Raw genomic sequence first — 19879 nt, forward strand, 5'->3', positions numbered from 1 at the left:
AAAGTGCATCGGAAACGTACTAAAGACATTTTGTAATAACTTTGGCACGGGGTGGGATCAGAAAGAACGCATTGTTATATGTGGGTGCATCATCATGGCTAATCACGTTCACTTCTTTAATGACAGAGCTCTCCCAGTCCTGTCACACTGAAAGTGTGGGACTCGTGAGGAGTTTATAATTAAACATGTGGCGCTCCAGACAACATGTTAGCTATCCTATTTTCAAATAAGATGATGCACACAGCTGTTTCCCTTGATAGCTGATGTCTACGATGGAGGAACAGACGGTCCCCAGGGAATTATAAGCGGAGCGAGAAGTTTTAAGTGACCCCCCATGTTTAACACAAATCGACCCCTAACATTTGAACCCTTTCACCATTCAGCAGTTTATACCATGTCGCTAAATACCAGAATGAGACTTGGCAACAGCTTGAATGACCAGACCGAACCATAGATACCACTCAGGGGCGTGATCCTAAGCATTATGTGCTCAGCACTTTTGAATGTTGTTTTTGTGATTGAGCATGAGTCAGTGTAGTTGTAAGGACAGAAGAGGACGAGCGTCAGTTCCACTCTGCACAACCCATAGATTACGACTGTTCTTAGAAATGAGATCACTTGCAACTTTACCTTCTAATGTTCTCATATCAAGCCTTTCAAACTTCCATCAAAGAGGTATAATCTATTTGTCTCACAGTTTCATTCAGCTCTGCTGCTCTCTATTTTTAGCTTGAGTGTTCTCATTGTGACATGGCAGTGCTTAATATACCCTGTTGTATGAAGACTACAGCACATTATCACTATTGAGACGCAATAGTATCCACTGTCTTTAGGCCTCAGAAAAAATGTAAATACACTGTTTAATTACATTTCTTTTACAAATCAATATCCACTCAGAAAATTCTGATACAGACAACAGGCAGGCTTCGACCGAGCCCTTCACAGGCTCTCACTATAAAAGAATTTGATTCAAGCATTTTTATTTCACTAAATTACAGTCCATGAAACAGAATACATGATTTTAATTTATCATTTTGTAAATAAATAATCATAAAATGTTTATTCTTGAGACCTTTACACAGAAATGGTGAGGTTTGATATACTCATGTCAGTGTTCAGCGTCAGTGTGTGACCTGCCACTTTCCTGCAAGCTCACCTCACTTCATGCAATCCCCTTCCGTAAAAGAAAGAAATGTCAAACACTGCCAGAAATCTGCATACTTGCTGCATGTATTGCAGTTTGCTTAACAAGCAACTGTAAAACCAAGTTAGGGGAAAGATTTACATCCTACCAAATGTGCTGCATGTTCAGCTAAAAGGTGGTTCCATAGCAGCATTCCAACTTTAAATGGCCATAAATTGTTGGAAGTCTTCATGTCTCTGAAAAGAGTCATTCCGCTGTAGTCATGGCAAGCATCAGCTAGTCAGCATCAAGCATCAATGTGATGTCATCGTTCTGTGCCAGTGCTACAATAGTTGCTTTTTTAATTGCATTCAACCAAAGCCCGCCCAACGTGATTGATCAATAAAATATTCCTCTAAATTCTGAACACACAACTTGCATATGAAATCACTTTGCTGCTTTTAGTGATTTTTCTGAGCGGTCGATAAATGTTTACATGACACTCTGGACAGCAGCCAAGTAAAAACAACTAAAGAGGAGATGATGGTGACACTTTGAAGCCTTGTGCTGTTGTTACTGACAATAACTGTGACAATGTAAGCTAGCTTTATAATAATAATAATAATAATATTAATACATTTAATTTATATCAACGAGACGTACCAGGAAAACAAACTGCAAGCTCTTCCCTCTTTGGTCTTTAAGCCATGTTCAGTCAGACATTAACACGGTGTGAAATGTAATGAAGTCACTGCAGCAGCAGAGTGCCATCACAGAGTGCTCCGGTAAAAACAAAATGCAAAAAGTATGAAATAATTAATGTCAATCAACTGGCAAAAAAACCATTGGTCCAGGAATGGAAAGGTAAGGCAACAAAAACTTAGGGAAGAAACTGTGGTAATAACAATTATTGCAGGTTTGAGAGGTCTGACACAAACCTCGATCTCCTGCATCAAACTCAGAAGGTTGGCACGCCCATCCACCACCCTGAGCTGTCCAGCCTTACTTACAGCCTTATATGAACAAGCTACTTCCTGCATTAGAGCTGGACTTTGTCAATGGATGTGATTGAAAGGTGGGTAAGACAGTTAACATATAGTCAACCAGCTTAAGCTAGAGGATGTATCAGCATAAACAGAAAAAAGCATGGCTGCCAACACATGCTGTAAGGTCCTCATCACCAGCTGCACCAGCTTCACGAGTTAAGTGTAAAATTATTCTTGAAGCTTATGCTGGTGGTGTGAGCATTAATATTGTTTTTGATTACCTTGGGATATGTTGATAACAGCAACGACAGTGATCTCATTTATTAATCAGCATCAGACATTTTATGTCCAGATAAACCCATCCAGCCTGCAGAACAACAGCCAGGTCTCACTGATCCAGCATGGATTTCTTTTTTTCACTGACTTCCTAATGCAAGGTAATTATTCCCTAATGTGCATGAGACAATCTGATATTCAGCATATTAGTGCTCAATGTATGTGAGTTGTATGTTTTAGTATTTAGAAAATCGACATGTCAGCACATGTGAGGGATGATGGGAACCACAGAATGAAATGGCCATAAGCCTAATGAGAGTCTTGATGGGTAGGGAGGAAGCTGCAGCCCGGCAATGTGCTTCACCACTAATGCTCACAATCTAAGTCCATAACCTGCCAAATGACTAACCCAGCAGGCTCCCGTATAATTCTTCTCACACAGTTAAAAGCACTCCTAATATCCACAGGAATGTGAATGTGTTCATCAGTGGCAATCAGTGGCCCCGATGATCAAATCAAATCAAATTTATTTGTATAGCCCAATATCACAAATTATACATTTGTCTCAGTGTGCTTTACAGACTGTACAGCATACGACATCCTCTGTCCTTAGACCCTCGCATCGCACAAGGAAAAACCTCCTAAAAGAAACCCCAAAATTAAAGGTGGAAAAATGGAAGAAACCTCAGGGAGAGCAACTGAGGAGGGATCCCTCTCCCAGGACGGACAGACGTGCAGTAGATGTCGTGTGTACAGGATAAACAACATAGTACAAATACAACATTTGACAGAAATTATGTTGTTATTATGATGATCTGTGTTGATCATGTTTTATAGTGCTTCATAACTCTCACATGGTCCATGGACATGCCCTCCCGGGGCGCCACAATAATGAGGTGATAACAACCCACATGTTTGTAAGAGCTGATGCTGCAGGTAGGCAAAGTCACAGTGAGCTCCACAGCTACACACACCTGCCTTGGCGATCTGCCCAACTATGAGAGGAGCTGTGTTTATTCAGCAGCAAAATTAGATCTAATGACAAGAGCAGCTGCAGCAGTAATGCTTGTTCCAGACGATGTTTCTGTACTGATGATTGCTGAATAATAACACTGTGGTCAGCTGCTCATCATTCACAGCTGTAATAAATGTGAAAACAAATCATACATGTCATGTTTTCATGTTAGTGTGAGACTGATGAGGATTGTTGATATTCAACAGGCTCATTTTAAAGAAAACAGACCCCCCCCACACACACACACACACATATATATGTGCACATTAATAAGTTATAAATTATATATTTGTTGACAATAACAAAAATATAGAATACAACCAGTCTCATATAGCCAAGTGACCTTAATACTGGTTTGTAGTGTTTCTACAGCACACAACTCTCATACTGCTCATCTTATTACAATATTGTGAGACTCGTCCATCAGGAGCAAAGGACAAAGTGAGGACACGCTTATCTAGTCCCACAAGGTCCAACAAAAATATGTTTGACATTAACATGGGAAGCCGCTGTTTGTGTCCAATTTACTGTTCCATAATCCTAAAAATATGTTTATTATAGTTTAGCGCTGTTAGAAAGTGTGTGAGCCTTTCAGAATTTTCTGTATTTCTGCAAAAATGTGACCTAAAATGTGATCAAAGTTTTATTTAAGTCCTAAACCTAGATAAAGAGGACCAAGTTAAAGAATTAAATGTCTTGAAAAAATAATGAAGGGAAGCTCTGGAATTATCAGTTCATTCAAAAATGGTCAAGATTTTGGCTATCGGCTGAAGACAAGACAAAACTCTCATGTCTTGTATACATTAACTACGCACGGGTCAATAAACCAAGATTAGCACAAAGACTGGAAGCAGAGAAAAAGCTAACCTAAATAAACCTACACCTCTAAAAAGCTGGTTCAAGTCCTATTTATCTGAGCGATCTCAATTTGTATGTGTTAACGATAAATCCTCCATGACAGCCAAAGTCAGTCTTGGAGTTTCGCAGGGTTATGTACTTGGACCGATTCTATTCACCTTATATATGCTTCCTTTGGGCAATATTATAAGGAACCACTCTATAAACTTTCACTGTTATGCGGATGATACCCAATTATATCTATCAATTAAACCAGACGAAACCAATCAATTGGCTAAACATCAAGCATGCCTTAAGGACATAAAAACTTGGATGTCTAGCAACCTTTTGATGTGAAACACAGACAAAACTGAAGTTATTATACTTGGCCCTAAACGCCTCCGAAACGCATTTTCTAATGACATAGAAGCTCTGGATGGCATTAATTTGGGCTCCAGCACCACCGTAAGGAATCTTGGCGTCATCTTTGATCAGGATCTGTCTTTTAACTCCCACATAAAACAAATCTCAAGGACTGCCTTCTTTCATCTAAGTAACATTGCAAAAATAAGACACATCCTGTCTCAAAATGATGCAGAAAAACTAGTCCATACATTTGTTACGTCAAGGCTGGATTACTGCAACTCATTGTTATCAGGTTATCCCAAAAAGTCGCTTAAGACTCTTCAGTTGATCCAAAATGCAGCGGCACGTGTATTGACAAGAACAAGGAAACGGGATCATATTACTCCTGTATTAGCTGCTCTGCGCTGGTTCCCGGTAAAATACAGAATAGAATTCAAAATCCTTCTCCTGACTTACAAAGCAATTAATGGTCAGGCTCCAGCATATCTTAAAGATCTCATAGTACCTTATAAACCAACTAGAGCATTGCACTCCCAGACTGCAGGGTTACTTGTAGTTCCTAGAGTCTCTAGGAGTACAATGGGAGCCAGAGCCTTCAGCTATCAAGCTCCTCTCAAGTGGAACCAGCTTCCAGTTTGTGTTTGGGAGGCAGACACCCACTCCACATTTAGGCAGACTCTCTACCACTGTGCTACCCAGGGGTGATAAGCTCAGATGTAGAGACAGGCTTGGAGTGGGTCAGAAAAGGAGTCTTTACTTTTAGAGCAAACAGGTGGCAGGACAAAACTCAAAATACCTCCAGACAACTAACAGGTAAAGTCTGAGCAAAAAAACAGGATCAACAGAGGATATCTGAAAAGGCAGGCAGCAAAAGGATCTCAAGAGCTAAAGAGTAAAAAGGCAGTTAACTATGGAACTCGAGACAAGGGCTCAAAAACGGACACTTCAAGAGACGGCTCAAAACTCACAAACTTAGCCTCCGGCAACAAATCAAGACTCAGCACTGAACAGAAGAAAACAGGCATCTTATAAAGGCTAGCAAACAAGGAACAGGTGCAAACAATGAAACAATAGAGACAAGCACATGACACACAGAAATGAACGGTGGCGACCCCACATGGTCAAAAGAGGAACTGCAGTCCAAAAACCCTGACAGATTGTCCAACAAAAATCACTCTAAGCGCAAGGTGTGTAATTCTCAAAGGAGGTGATAAATAACCTCTGAGTAACATCTTAGGATCTACAGGTCTCTCTTGCATTGGCTAATGTTCATGAGCCCACCGTCAGATAAACACTGAACAAGAATGGTGTGGATGGCAGGCAAGCAAGAAAAACTCTACAAGTAAAGTCCCTACAGTTTAGTAGAAAGCCACATGGATGAACCAGAAAGCTATTGGAAGAATGTTCTGTGGACAAATGAATCCAAAACAGAACCTTTTGGTTTAAATGAGAAGCGTTATGTTTGGCGAAAACCGATCACTGCCTTCCAGGATAAAAACCTCATCCCAGCTGTGAAGCACGATGGAGGCAGTGTCATAGTTTGGGACTGCTTTGACACCTCCGGACTACAATCATGGGCGGAACTAATTCTGGATTGTACCAACACATTCCACAGGACAATGAAAGGGTATCCATTCTTAACCTAAGTGCTCAACAAAAAGTGTGTCATGCAACAATACAATGACCTTAAACACACAAGTCAGACTACCTAAGAATGGTTAAAGCAGAAAATAAAATTACATTTTGGAATGGCAGAGTCAAAGTCTAGACCTTAATCCAATAAACATGTTGTGGAAAGATCTGAAGAGAGCATGCAAATCCATTCAAGAAAGCCCAACATCATCAGTGTTGAAGCAGTTATGAGAGGAGGATTGGCCAAAAATGTGTGGGACTGAAGCATTGGAACTATTCTTTTCCAAAACCTGACAAAGTCATTTTTGTGCCTAAACCTCACATTAACCATAGTGCTGTTGCAGTGACTACGGACAGTTTTGGAAGGCACTGAGAAATCGTCATGACGTCAGATCAGAAAACTTCTCTATGTGTCGCTCTACAGGTATGTAGCAAGGTATTAATAATCAGTCATTTGTAGGATTTTTATTGAAGATTAGTCTGTGTATGACGTTCAAACGGCACAGACTGAAATTATGGCAAAGCGACGTAACAGGTAGTTTAGTTTAAATATGTACAGTATCAGTTAGCTGTTAATTGTGCTAAAGACTCCCTCTCTTTGAAGATACTTCCTTATGTATATAGCATGTAGCGCAGTAAGGTATACCTTGTGCAGCACCATGTGATTGAACGTGATTGGGAAGAACTGATTCTAAAATCCAAGCTCAGATCCAGTATTAACATTCTGTACTGTATATAAGCAGTAAAGACAGCTTGTGTTTGCTGTTGATTGGTTACAAACTAACCAATTGGACCTGAAATCTTCCCTTCATGTCTAACCCAGACAGGGTCATTGTCCTGGTGTTGGTCATGTCACCTTCTGTGATCCGTCATCGGCGTTTCTAACAAGGCAGCTGGCTGAGAGCAGGTATAAGGACAGAGTAGCGTGGCCAGGAGGCAGACACTTGTCAAATGAATGTCCTCTGCTACGAGCCGCTCAATAAACTCTCGCAACAGCACCTGAAGAGAGATGTGTTCCTGCTGCCTTCATTGATCCCCAGCCCCGATAAAAAACACATGTTATTGCTGCAATGTGACACTGCTCAGCCCTCCCTTTAGCATGCTTAACTAGTCACAAATATTTTCTATTTTCACATTTCATATTTTGTATTTAATGGTATTTTTATATTAACTTCAATTAGTTCCTTTATTGTATTTGTTAAAAAAATTTTTATGTCAGTCCTATCTTTATCTTTCACAAGTTTTTGGGCAGCAGGAATATGGAATAACTGTTGTTTCATGAAACTTGGTGGAAGGGTGTAGCATGGGCCATGGGTGTATATAATCACGGGACAGATACGCAAACTATGTTTCTCTTCAGTTAGCATCGCAAGATACAGCATTTGTGCTGCATTTATGTGGTGTCAGAGTAATCGGAAACATTTGATCCTGACTAGGAAAATTCACGTGAACACCCCCACAAGTTGAAACAACAACTCGGCAACTCAGCTATCAACGTGGTGCAATAAAACAGATCTTTGTAGCATCCATGGTTGTTTCCACATTACGACTTGCTCGTAGGATGGACGTCTTCCCAACTCAGGAAATGGGACACGCAATTCTAGTACAGTTTTGTTATATGCAATGCTTTGCCAAATTTAGCATTATTTGTGTGTCCATGTGTGGACATGATATGTTCTGTTCCTCGTTAGTGCTTGTCACCAGGCCTGTGGTAAGATCCAGCACCATGTTGAGTGTGTATGTGTGTGTATGTGTGTGTGTGTGTGTGTGTGTGTGTGTGTGCGTGTGCGTGTGCGTGTGTGTGTGTGTGCGTGTGTGCGTGATTGCGTGTGTGTAAAGATGCTGTCCCTAGGTGCTGTCATGGAAGTGCAAAGTCAGCTTTAATAGTCAACCATATCACTCCTCACAGCGACTCACCCCCCCCCCCCCCCCCCGGGATAAAAGCTGTCATATTCTCTCTTTATCTGCATACATTATAAGCCACCCAAAAGAAGTGCACTGCTTTATTGCTTGACTGTTTCTTTATTCTGATGCTCCTCACATCATGTCACATGTCATTTCCCATTGTCAGCAACAAATTATATTTAACTCCTAACCATTTTATTGACACCATACTTTTCCTCTTGTGCCATCGTCAGCTGAATTATATGTCTACTTGTCTTTTCAATTTGGCAGTTAGCATATATTTTCTGTTTGCTACTAGTTGGTAAATCATACAAACTAAATATGTATGTCTTCTTAAAACCTGAACCGTTGGTTTGTAAATTATCATCGGTGATATATAGTTTATGTTCAATAGTATGTGTCAAGGTGTCAACATACAGTAAATGCTCTTCACAGGTTTCCCTTTGTTACGTCCACCAAGGAGGTTGTGCTTTTATCTCGGTTTGACAGTCTGTTTGTCTGTCTGTCAGCAGAAATACAGACAAAACACTGGCATGATTTTCAGAAAACTTCAAATGGCCAGATTCACAAATTCTATTTCACTTCCGTTAACATTGTGAGGCATTTGTGCTCCATTCAGGTGGTTTCGGAATAATCGGAAAACTGAGTTCACAACTGAGATTATTCACTTAAAGCCCCCTCAAATCGGAAAAACTACTGGGAAACAGATATCAAAGTGTTGTTTCCACATTACGACTTAAAGTTCATGAACAGGCCAAAGTCAGAAAAATGAGGAAATGTGATTGAGGAAATGAGGAAATGTGATTATCCAATTAATCCGATAAATTCTTAAACAATAGTAACAAGAGTAACAAGACAACAGGTAAACTGGGCGTGGTAAAAGCCTGAGCCTGGAGTCCTGTTGGCAGGAGTCCGTTCTTACATATTCAGTGGCTTCCAGTGGATAATTCAGATAATCTACCTCCTTTAATGAAGTCAAATCCTTCTTCCTTCAAGGAAAAAGCTAAACAGTATCTGCTAGTATATCCCTTGACAATGTGGATATCTATTGATATATACATTTACATCTTAACCTCGTTTTAATCGCTTTCTTTGATATCATTTCTTTTAGGGTGTTGTTTCTTTTCTTTCTTTCTTTCTTTTTTGGGTTCATCTGATTTAGTTTTCAAATTCTTTATTTGTTATTTCCTAATATCCTATATTCCTATATATGGTATTATCCTATAATATAATTTATTCCCTATATTATTATAATAATAATAATAATAATAATAATAATAATAATAATAATAATAATAATAATAATAATAATAATAATAATAACTTGAATCACTGAATGTCGTTCTTAGTCTTGATTGGTGATCAAGGATAATGATGGATAAAAGTCCATGACTTTATCTTTATCTATCACTGACAGAGTCTGAAATTAAATATAGAAAAGGTGATAAAATAAGCCAAGACCAAAAACCAAACTTGTAGGAAGTGTTGAACTAACACAAGCATGAAAGGCAGATCAGAACACAGGGATACACTTATAAAGCTCGGGAGCCTTAATTACTGTATTAGGAATGAAGGCCGGACTCTAATATAGGTTTATTATTTTGGCAGTGGTTATTGTTATTTTAGAAAGCTAAGAATAATTACAAAAAAGAAATATTCATATCTCTTGATCGATCAAATTGCTATGATATGTTCCTATATTCATGATACTCAAACTGTTTAGATCTCAAAACGTTAGCAAAGGAAACCATATCATGTTCATGGCTAAACCCTCACGGCTAAATTGGTGAACTGTCCTTTTACTTAAAAAGAGATTCTGAGTATTTATTTTGAGTACACCATTTCCTCGATGCCATCCAGCGAGCCTGTCACTATTAGCCAGCACTTAGCATTTGCTTCTATGCATGTCTTCAGGTGTTTAAGTGTTATTATAGCGGGAACACATTGATATTCATGAATGCAGCTTTGCTAATACAGAGAGGTCCTCTGGGTGCACGGCAGAGGAGGCTCTCCTGATGTGATGCACCGCTCACACAGCAGACCAGCAGCATCTCTCAAAACCTGCCAATGCAAAGGTTGTTTGCCCACATGCCATTACCAGCACACTTCAACCAGCAACACTATCTGTCAAGAGCTCCTCTCAATTCCCTCTCAATGGCAAATTGTGTCTATTTTAATCGTGCTAAGCTAGCAGAAAAGAAAACATATTGTTTCAGCTCTGATACATGTTCCTGTATACAGGAAGAGAAGACAAATAACCATTAAACTCTCTATTGATGCCTGCATTTGGACCTTTCTGTTCGTAGGACATCAGACATATTTGAATTAAAGAACAATTCAGAGATGTAGGCCATGATTGGGTCTAGAACCAGACTACTCTGATTTATCAAAATACCTGATCCAAAATGTTCTTATTTTCAGAGATGTGAGGACCCATTACTGGTTGAAAGGTCCATAAACATGACGGCTTTACAGTTGTTGTTGTTATTACACATAATCACCTGAGTCCAGCTGAAAGCTGAGCACACTGCGTCTATACTGCTGCAATTCTTACGAAAAGCCTCAGATTACAGACTGCAGAGGTATGGAACAGCATTGCAGGTGAGTCCCTGTAACCAGTGGGACAGGAAGGCTGGTATCTGAAAATCTCTGACTGTTAACCTGAATTGTCCTTGAAATGTTTGTTTGTTGGTGAACATGGAGCCTGGAGGTGAACTGGAGGGTCATTGATTCAAATCTCCACATCCGCTCCACTGCCGCTTCGTGTCCACTGTAGTAAACTGTGGCTGCAGTGAGCAGCCAACAGGGAACATATCTATTCTTCAGTCAGACAGATGGTAAACAGGCCTATCTTGGCGGTGGTTCACAAAAGATAAAAAGAATAAGACAGTGTTTTTGTTTCTTTATATTTCCAACTCCAAAGAAGCATCACAGAGATTAACAGTGATGACAAAGGTACTGAACTCTGGACTGCTATCATCAGCCCTGAGTAATGGGCTGAACATCTGGCCCCATTTACTACAACTGAAACAACACCATGAACAATATCAGGGAGGGGAGAGGCGGGGAAATAGCATCGAGGAAGAACAATGCTTTGCGTCAACCTGATTTAAAGTGCTTAATAAACAGCTAGAATGAGCCAGACACATAAAACAAGATTAAAACTATAGGATGCGCCAAACAAAAAGGTAATTGCATTATTAAGAAGTTATGTTAAAATGATACACATTTTAAACAACTGCTGATAGAATCTATTGATTTTGTTTCATTAATTGATTAATCATTTAGTCAATCAAATGTAACAAATAATGACTCCCATCACATGCTATCAAAGCCCAAAGCAACAACCAACAGTCACCAACAAAGTCTTTTCAGCTTGAGCACAGAAAAGCAAGGAAATCATTGCATGAAAGAAGCTGTAAATCATTGTTTTTTTTATTAGGAGTTGGATCAGAATAGGCACAAAGTAATTTTCTTTCCATCAACAAAATCCTAAAAGCCAGACTGCAACAGATAAAACAGGCCGAGGGTTCATCCCAAAACCTTAATTTGCCTCCTCGTTTCCCTCCCGTCTCAGCTCCAGCCTTGTAAGACGCGAGCGAGAGATGTGAGGATGAGATGTGAGGACAGAAGAATCCTCAGTTATGAAATGGGATATCCTCGTTTACTCGAGCGTCACTTTTAAACAACGTGATTTACTTATGACATGTGCACAGCTGGATCACCTGTCACTGGGCTTCACTCAAAATAAATCCTTTAGACCCTGTACAATTGACTTTTTACATGTTTACTGAAATGATTTCATCCATCTCTTTTTATTCATTCAATGCAATATTTTAGGTCCTGTGTTGGTTTCCATGCATGCAATGTACATTTGAATAGAAATAAAAATATATAATAATAATAATTGGTGGCTTAATGGATCTATCTTTAGATAGTCCTTAGACCCTCACACCACACAAGAAAAAACTCCCTAAGTGATCGAGGATCGAGAGAGGACAGAGGAGTCGAGGAGGGACATTGGCTCATTGACTCATGAATGAACCAACTTGGAAGACACGTTATTGCTTTAAAGTTTAAACCAATAAACAACAAGTGTAAAATAAAATAAAAATAATTTAACAGCTTGGCCCTAAAACCACCATGTGACAATAAAGCTGCTGTTTAGATGTTACATTAAAAAAGCATGTGTTTGTTATGTGTATGGCCCTTTCCTACCAGATCCATTGTTCAAACAACAACAATTAGACTGATCTTTATTGTGTTACAGCTCACTCAAAAATGTGATTTCAGCTTTGTGTTTGCCTATATGAGAGTAGTGCAACATGATTCCTTTTGACAGCACAAAGAGCAAAACAAAGAGAGATGCAAGAGTTTCAATGGCAACATACCCACAGGAAAGAATTTCCAGGTTAAAACCTTCAAATCCAACCAATTCTCCCCCTGCTGAATACATTTAGAGGAGAAACCTGAAATCCTATAGGGATTGAAAGTGGCTAACACCCACACACCTGTACACAAACCAGGCAGACACAGCCTGCTTCTGTTTGTTTCACTGCTCTAATGCTGCATTTTAAAAGCTGCTTTAACATCTTCTTCCAGTCTTATTCAGACTGCTTCTCTTTCAACTGATCAAATCAGAGGATTTTAAGGGCAGCAGGATGTGTGTTTCTCCTGTTTAACAGGGTTAATGTGGATTCACCAAAGTCACACAATAGCACAGACTAACTAACCTATTAAGTTATCATTAGACCAGCAACTTGTATTTTTGTTTTGTTTTTTGTCTGTTTAGTCTGGTGGCTTAGAGTATAGAACAGCTGTGGTTTCCCATTGGAAAGGAATGCAAGGTAAAGCAGTGCAAATATTCTGAATGTAATGTACACTAAAACTGATCTTTTTTAGGTGGGCCCTTCTTTAGGTGGCTAAAATACGTTTTACAGTCAGACCAATCCACAGCAATACATTGCTTAGCTTTCGTGCTGGTATTTCTAAAAAATGCCATCAAGTAGATAATAGACTGACTTTGGATAAGTACATCATACAAAACCACTTCAGAACTATATATATATATATATACAGTATGTCTCATTTATTTTCTATTTTAACTTGCACAAGGATATATCTGCCCCCATAACACATGAACAACAACATCCCAGCAGCCTGGACCAGTTTGCATACAGACCAACAGATCCAAAGAGGATACCGTCTCTTTAAATTGTGTTTCATATTCATTCTCATTATTATCTACACAAGATCTTCCTCTCTGTCAGTGTTTTGGTTCATTTTGTAAAGAGAAATTCTAAAAAGTTTAAATGAAGCACCGAAGTATGGTTTACATGTTGTACTACCTTGTCATTTGCAAGTGCATTTACAGAGCTCATTGTAAAAATAAATGTTATTTTCAACGTCCATCTGTCCCTGCTTAAGTTGAGTTTTTTTGTCGTTTGTTGTGTTAATTTATTTTCCTTTGTCATAGATTTAAGCTTTTGAGAGAGCAATCGTGGATCAACCCATAAACACAGAGCCCCTAGTCTCAACAAAAAGTAAATACTGTATGTCAGGTAATATTGATTGCAAGACAATTGCATTGCATTACATCGTGCTGGTGTTGCCAAAACACTTACAAGAGTACAACATCTCCAACCCATGTGCAGCTGGCTAATCCATAGGCCATAAAAGTAACCTGCGTCAGCTGAGACCCACAGGAGAGCCTCTTTAAAACCCACATCGCACTAAAAGGACAGAGAGACACAGAGAGAGAGGTGCAGGAGACTCAAAGTATCATGCAACTAATTAAAGTAGCATTAGGACTAAAGGGGAAACAGAGAGGACAATGACTGGCTCATTATTTACAACTCTTTATCTCAATTTTAATGGGAAAACCAGTTCGCTAATTGCAACAAATTAGGCAACAAAGGTTCATAGGGCTGCACTTTAAATTATTAGCAGGTTTAACCCTGTCTGTCTCTCTGCTGTTTGTACACCGCATCACACAAATGTTTACCATACCCAGCTGCTCCAGGGAGACTGTCCCTGTAGTTAGTTCACTGTAAGTCGCTCTGGATAAGAGCGTCTGCTAAATGACCTGTAATGTAATGTAATGTAATTACCCTCACATCTCACATACAGCTGATGGTTTCTAGCAGCTAAAGTTGTATATAGATAATTTTGTTAGCATGCAGACGCTTGTTGACAATTTAATTCAACTTGAATTAATATCACCAATGTGATTGTTATTGTTGTTATTTATCTTTTAGAGATTATGATTTGCTGTTATACCATTAATAATATCCTCATGATTTATCTTTTTCAATTGACCTTTCTGAATAACGTGCCTGACATGTTTTCCCTGGAAACATGTCGATCTAATTCACACCTCAGGTAATTTGGCAGCTTGCAATTCTCTTCTAAATTGATGAAACACATATAAGACATAATAAAGGACACTTTCCTTCTGTTTGTACAGTACAGTCAACGTTCTGTGCCTTCACTGCACTGTGGCCACTTCTTCCTACATGAGCCAGTGTTTTGCCATATTTGGTCGCTAGCAAGTGCCTTACAGCTACTACTCAATATATATCTATATATCTATATATAGATATATAGATATATATCTTGAAACACACTGATGAAGGCCAAATGGGCAAAGAAGTTCTAAAATAAAAGTTTGTTAAAACAAGATCCTTCAGTGTTTTTTCATTAGTTTCATAGCAGTCACAAACCAGACGCTCAAAGTCAAAGCTATTATCAATAATCATCCAGAAAATCTCATATGATCAGCAATGTGTAATATATCAGATACCATAAATACTAAAATGAACAAGTTACCTCCTTATAGAAAACAAATGAAAGAAAGGTTCAATGTTTAGTTCTGATCCACCTGCTCCACACACAGGGACACAGGGCGTCAGTATTTCAGCTCTACTACTGGATCCATATGATCTTAACCAGGGGTTCTCAACAGGGGCGGTACCGGTACCATATATGTATATATACATTATATTTTATTTGTAGTAGTTTGTAATATTTATTGTAAGTTTAAATCCTGGCATATCTTACACATTGAATCTTTAAAGAAATATATTTAAAGATCAGTAACAGTGGGCAGATCACCTGTAAATCGAATGCATGGTATGCTATAAAAAGTTAGATTCAAGAATTATACCTTCACTGTCACGGGTCACTTCACTGTTCACAAAAAAATTATTGCTCTTTCATTTTGTGAACTTGTATTTGTGAAGTGTTTAAAAGCAGTTATTGTGGTGTTAATCACAGTACAATTGCAGCTGAACTGTACTGTTAGTTTGGTTCTCCGGCTGCAAAGACGCTGGCAGAGCAGATACTGAAGACCAGAAACATTGACTAATCAGAGCAGAGTTTTGGGAGGGGGGCCTTAAGGAGACACACGCTAAAACGAACCACTTCAGACAGAGGGTAGCTTAAGGTGCTGCAGCAATGAACAGTATGACCCCTACTATAATGTAAATACACATTTAAACAGAAAATGAAAATGAGCATACTATGGGATCTTTAATGTACTGCTTTGTTTATCTGTTTTTTTTTCCTTGGCATGATATTCCCTTGATGCTGTGACATACAAGGCGTTGCTCTGCAGCCCTGCCCAGCAGTATCCAGGGGAGCAGCATATTGCCGGGGCCCAGGGCTCTGCCAGGCTCAGTAGGTCACATCCCCTCAGAGCCTGGGCCAGTCTGCCGTCAAGCCAGAAGCCAAACCTCCTGCCACCGGGGACGTCACGCTCCCAGAGAAACAGGGCCAGCACCCTGCCAGTCCTCTCCTTATTCAGCTCACAGCTGACTGTACAGGCACATCATGTACTGGACATATGGGCATGATTCATACCGGCCAAAGGAATCGCTCGTGTGACAAAATAAGCTGTAAAACCTCAAACTAAAGAAAAGTAGGGACAAGACAATGGTGACCGACAAGAATAGGCTCTGCAAGACAATGTGGGAGATCACAACAGCTCCAGTCTGAGGCATGAACATGCAAAACAGTGGTCATGCACATCCTCACGGTAAAAAAGCTGTGCTGTCATATGTGCTCAAACTTTCTCCGTTTTTGATTAATGACACTGAAAGCTCAGAGTCATTTTGGATGTTGTCTTAGTACACCAGCCCATTAGTTAATGGCCATGAACTAGAATGTTGTTGAATGGAAAAACAGTGAGCTCACTGCTGAAGACTAAACCTGTGTTTAGACATTCATTTATATACTGTGCTCTGATTGGGCAGTTATTTCAATTAATTTCCACTACACCAGGGCAGAACTAAGTAATTCATTTCCTGGGCAGCCCCAGACTCTCTGGTTACATCCAAAGTCCCTTTACCAACGTCACCTTGCACCTTGATCACTGCATGACCTGCTAATTAATGCAGGTTGGCCGTCATTAAGACCACATTACCAGGAGACAAATGGCAGAAACAACACAGGTGTAACACAGTTTAATTTTGGCCCGAGGTTGGCACTGGAGTAAAGTTCAGGGACCGTTTATCATGTAAAAGGGTTTTCTCTGGGGGCCATGAATGTACTCAGTCAATTTCATGGCAGTCTGTGCATTACATATTGATATTTGTTGTGCACTGGTAGATATTTAAACCTGACCTCTGGGGACCATCAATATTCATACCAAATGTCATCACACGGCACAATTGTACACAAAGTGTACACATTGATTGCCATTTTGTCATGTTAAGGCGTACTGATAGAATGTTTTAAAACCTCTTAAGGGATGGGGGACTTTACTCGAAAATATGTAAAATACCTACAAACGAAATACCCAAAGTAAATTGAAAGCTGATCTTCAACCATTTGCACCAGATGCATGATTTTGGTCTCATTCAAAAGATAGCTCTCTTATTGTTCTTTCAAAACATTGATTAATCACTCCAAGTGCTTCTGGCACTGAGTAATAGTGGTCTGAATATACAGAAGAAAATACACTCCGCCTGAAGTTTGTTGTTGAAAAGGATGCCTGAAGATGGGTATAGCTGGTAGGTATGGACTGGAAAACACAATAAAAACATAGCTCCAAGTGTTATGAAGTAAAACTTCCAATTTCAGATAAAAGGGATAAAAACTGAATTTATTAGACATATTTTTCTAAGAGTAACACCAGGCGTACACAAACTGTGCATGTGTACATATTATAATATGTATTAATAAAATATTATTTGTATTGCTCATAAATAACTATTATATACCCAATTATACCTGCCAGTAGTAATGACACAAAGTAAGGGAAGTACAAATACATTTCTTGTAATATTTTTGTGTTTTTTTTGTATTTTGTAATTAATAAATACAATTATGAAAAAGATTACAACATTTGGAAAAATAAAAACATGAGTATCAGATGTCTAAAGATCGAGCAGTTCATTGGCTACACAATTAAAGCGTCACCAGGATGCTGAGCTGCTCCAGCTCAGTCTATCAGCAGAAGAAGAGGGCTGGCACTTCCTTATCAGGTGGACACTGATTGGCCTTGATGGCTTTAGATATCGAAACGAAGCACCGATTGGCTCAGATCAAGTGTCAATCTAACAGCTGATGCCCGCTCTCCACACAGATATCAGCTGTTCGGCGGCGCAAGCAGAAGGACTAACATCTGCTCTGTGTGAAGAAAAACATCTCACAAATGATTAGCTGATTTCAAAGATTGCAATTGTTCATGGGCTTTTATCAATGTGACTATGTTCAAGATGGAAATGTTTTGTAGTGGAAACGATGTGTGGACATCGACAATGAACCCGGAAGTGTTTTTTTTTTTTAAATCATTACCGCCAAAGGGACAATAATGAGACCTAATAGGTAGTGTGCAAACACATGACAAAACTGTGTGACGTATGCGTGCGACTCCATGTTGGTTGGATAACAAATCAACAATGGCGTCTAAAGCGAACAACAAGAGCAATTCAACTCCGACTTCTTCAAAGTATGTTGACTCCCTGGAGTCCTCTGCAAAGGCAAGATTCAGAGAAAAAGTCCAAATTTGCGGCCTTGACCCGTACACGCTAAAGCCGTCGGATTATATTGAGGATTTAGCTTCATTACCGCCGATTGAATATCTGGATATTGTGAACTACCTTGTGCTACAAACGTCGTGGGCAACCAACGCACAAATGAAGGCATACAAGAGCTTAGATGCTTATCATTTCTTTGTTTCTGGATGGGTTGGTAGTCTTCTTACCAAACCACTGAAAGATGACAGGGTGCTCGTCCATGCCCGTGTAAATCACTCTCAAAGAGCTCGAGATACACTACTCAAGCCGTGGTTTGTGAGTGAGGTGAGGTCTTACAGTGTTCGGGTATATCATAAGCACAAATGTTTAACGTAAACATTGAAAACATAGCTTTAGCATGAGCTCTTACCAGATATAAAGTGGACGCCACACACATGGGTGAATTGTGCTTTTTCTTCTGTTAAGTCCTTATGATTTATGTTGCTAAACCACAGCTTACGGCGTTCGGTAGACAGCAATTCATCCCTCTTTTGTGGATCGTTGTTTTTGATGATTTTAGGAAATCTAAAGAACCGTTTCTCTGGGTCACGAGTAGCGTTATGACCACAATTATACACTGTGGACACGATTGGCATTTTCTTTCAATCTTAGACATTTAAATACAAAGAAAATTATGAAGCGTTGCAGCAACTCACACGTGAACGGGCGCAGTCTTGGTTGTGTAATCCAACCAACATGGCTGATTTACGGGTTGGCGTCACATGCACACGATCTATAGGTAAGTTATGGGTTTGACTGTGAGTGTGCTTGCTTATGTGATATGCCTACTGTACTTTCTGTTGTGATTTTGATCTCAAAACAGTTTATCTCACTAAATAGATGAGATTCGGAGCTTTCTAAAAATATGCGACATTGTGCAATAACTCCAACTACAGCTGACTGGGCACATCTGTAGTACGTGTGGACAGCTCACAATAAATACAAAACCATGGATACTAATATGTAACAAATATATAGTGTGTATCGGTCAGCCTGCTTTATCACTGTTACAAGTGAAAGAAAAGACAGTGGGGAGGAACACATTGTCAAAGCCACATAAGATGTCATTGTCATACCTTGTCAAGCATATCCTCACTTTGCAAAAGCTGCAGATTTGCTTGTGGCATAATTTCCTGCTACCCATAAATGAGCAATATCCAAGTTTTAAATAGAAGTTTAAAAAATACAAATCCTGAATAGCTTGGAGACAATACCACTAACATACAGGGAGAAGCTGTGGCCATGAAAGCTAATATGGCCAAGAGAAAAGCCTTCATTCAAGTGATTTATGTCAGAATTTGAGAACGGTGACCTTTTAAGCCTATTATATATACAAACCTTCTACCAATACTAGGGCAGATGAGGTACAGTAATGGTTGAATTCAAATGTGGAAGTGGCTGACAATATCTTAGCCTGAGCTACAATGGCTCACTCAGCAGCTTGACTTCCTTGGCCAGATTCAGATTTGAGCTCGGGCCAAATCTAGGGGAGCAAAGACAAGGGTAAGACAAGGGTAAAACAAGAGGGCGAGAGGAGGAGGTCAACACTGTGAGCCAAGAAAGGAGCATCCAAGCTGACATGTCACTAATTTAAGCATGACAGGACGGACAGTGGATTCTGTTGGATTTATATGCTTGAAGGGATTTGTTGAAGGTGCTCTTTGGTTTGGGGTAGTTGATAAATGAGAGATGAAAAGAAAGAAAGAAGTAAGTAAGAATA

General features: G+C 39.4%; 1 protein-coding gene across 1 annotated transcript in view; it reads right to left on the reverse strand.

Moving 5' to 3' along the window:
• Positions 1-5598, reverse strand: part of ptprfa (protein tyrosine phosphatase receptor type Fa) — a 238747-nt gene extending 233149 nt beyond the window's left edge. Inside the window, exon 1 of the mRNA XM_029429417.1 lies at positions 5572-5598. The gene's annotated coding sequence lies outside the window, so the exon portion shown is untranslated. The remainder of the gene's footprint in view (positions 1-5571) is intronic.
• Positions 5599-19879: the final 14281 nt, after the last annotated feature.

Source organism: Cottoperca gobio, chromosome 4 (genome assembly GCF_900634415.1).
Source record: "Cottoperca gobio chromosome 4, fCotGob3.1, whole genome shotgun sequence".
Taxonomy (NCBI): domain Eukaryota; kingdom Metazoa; phylum Chordata; class Actinopteri; order Perciformes; family Bovichtidae; genus Cottoperca; species Cottoperca gobio.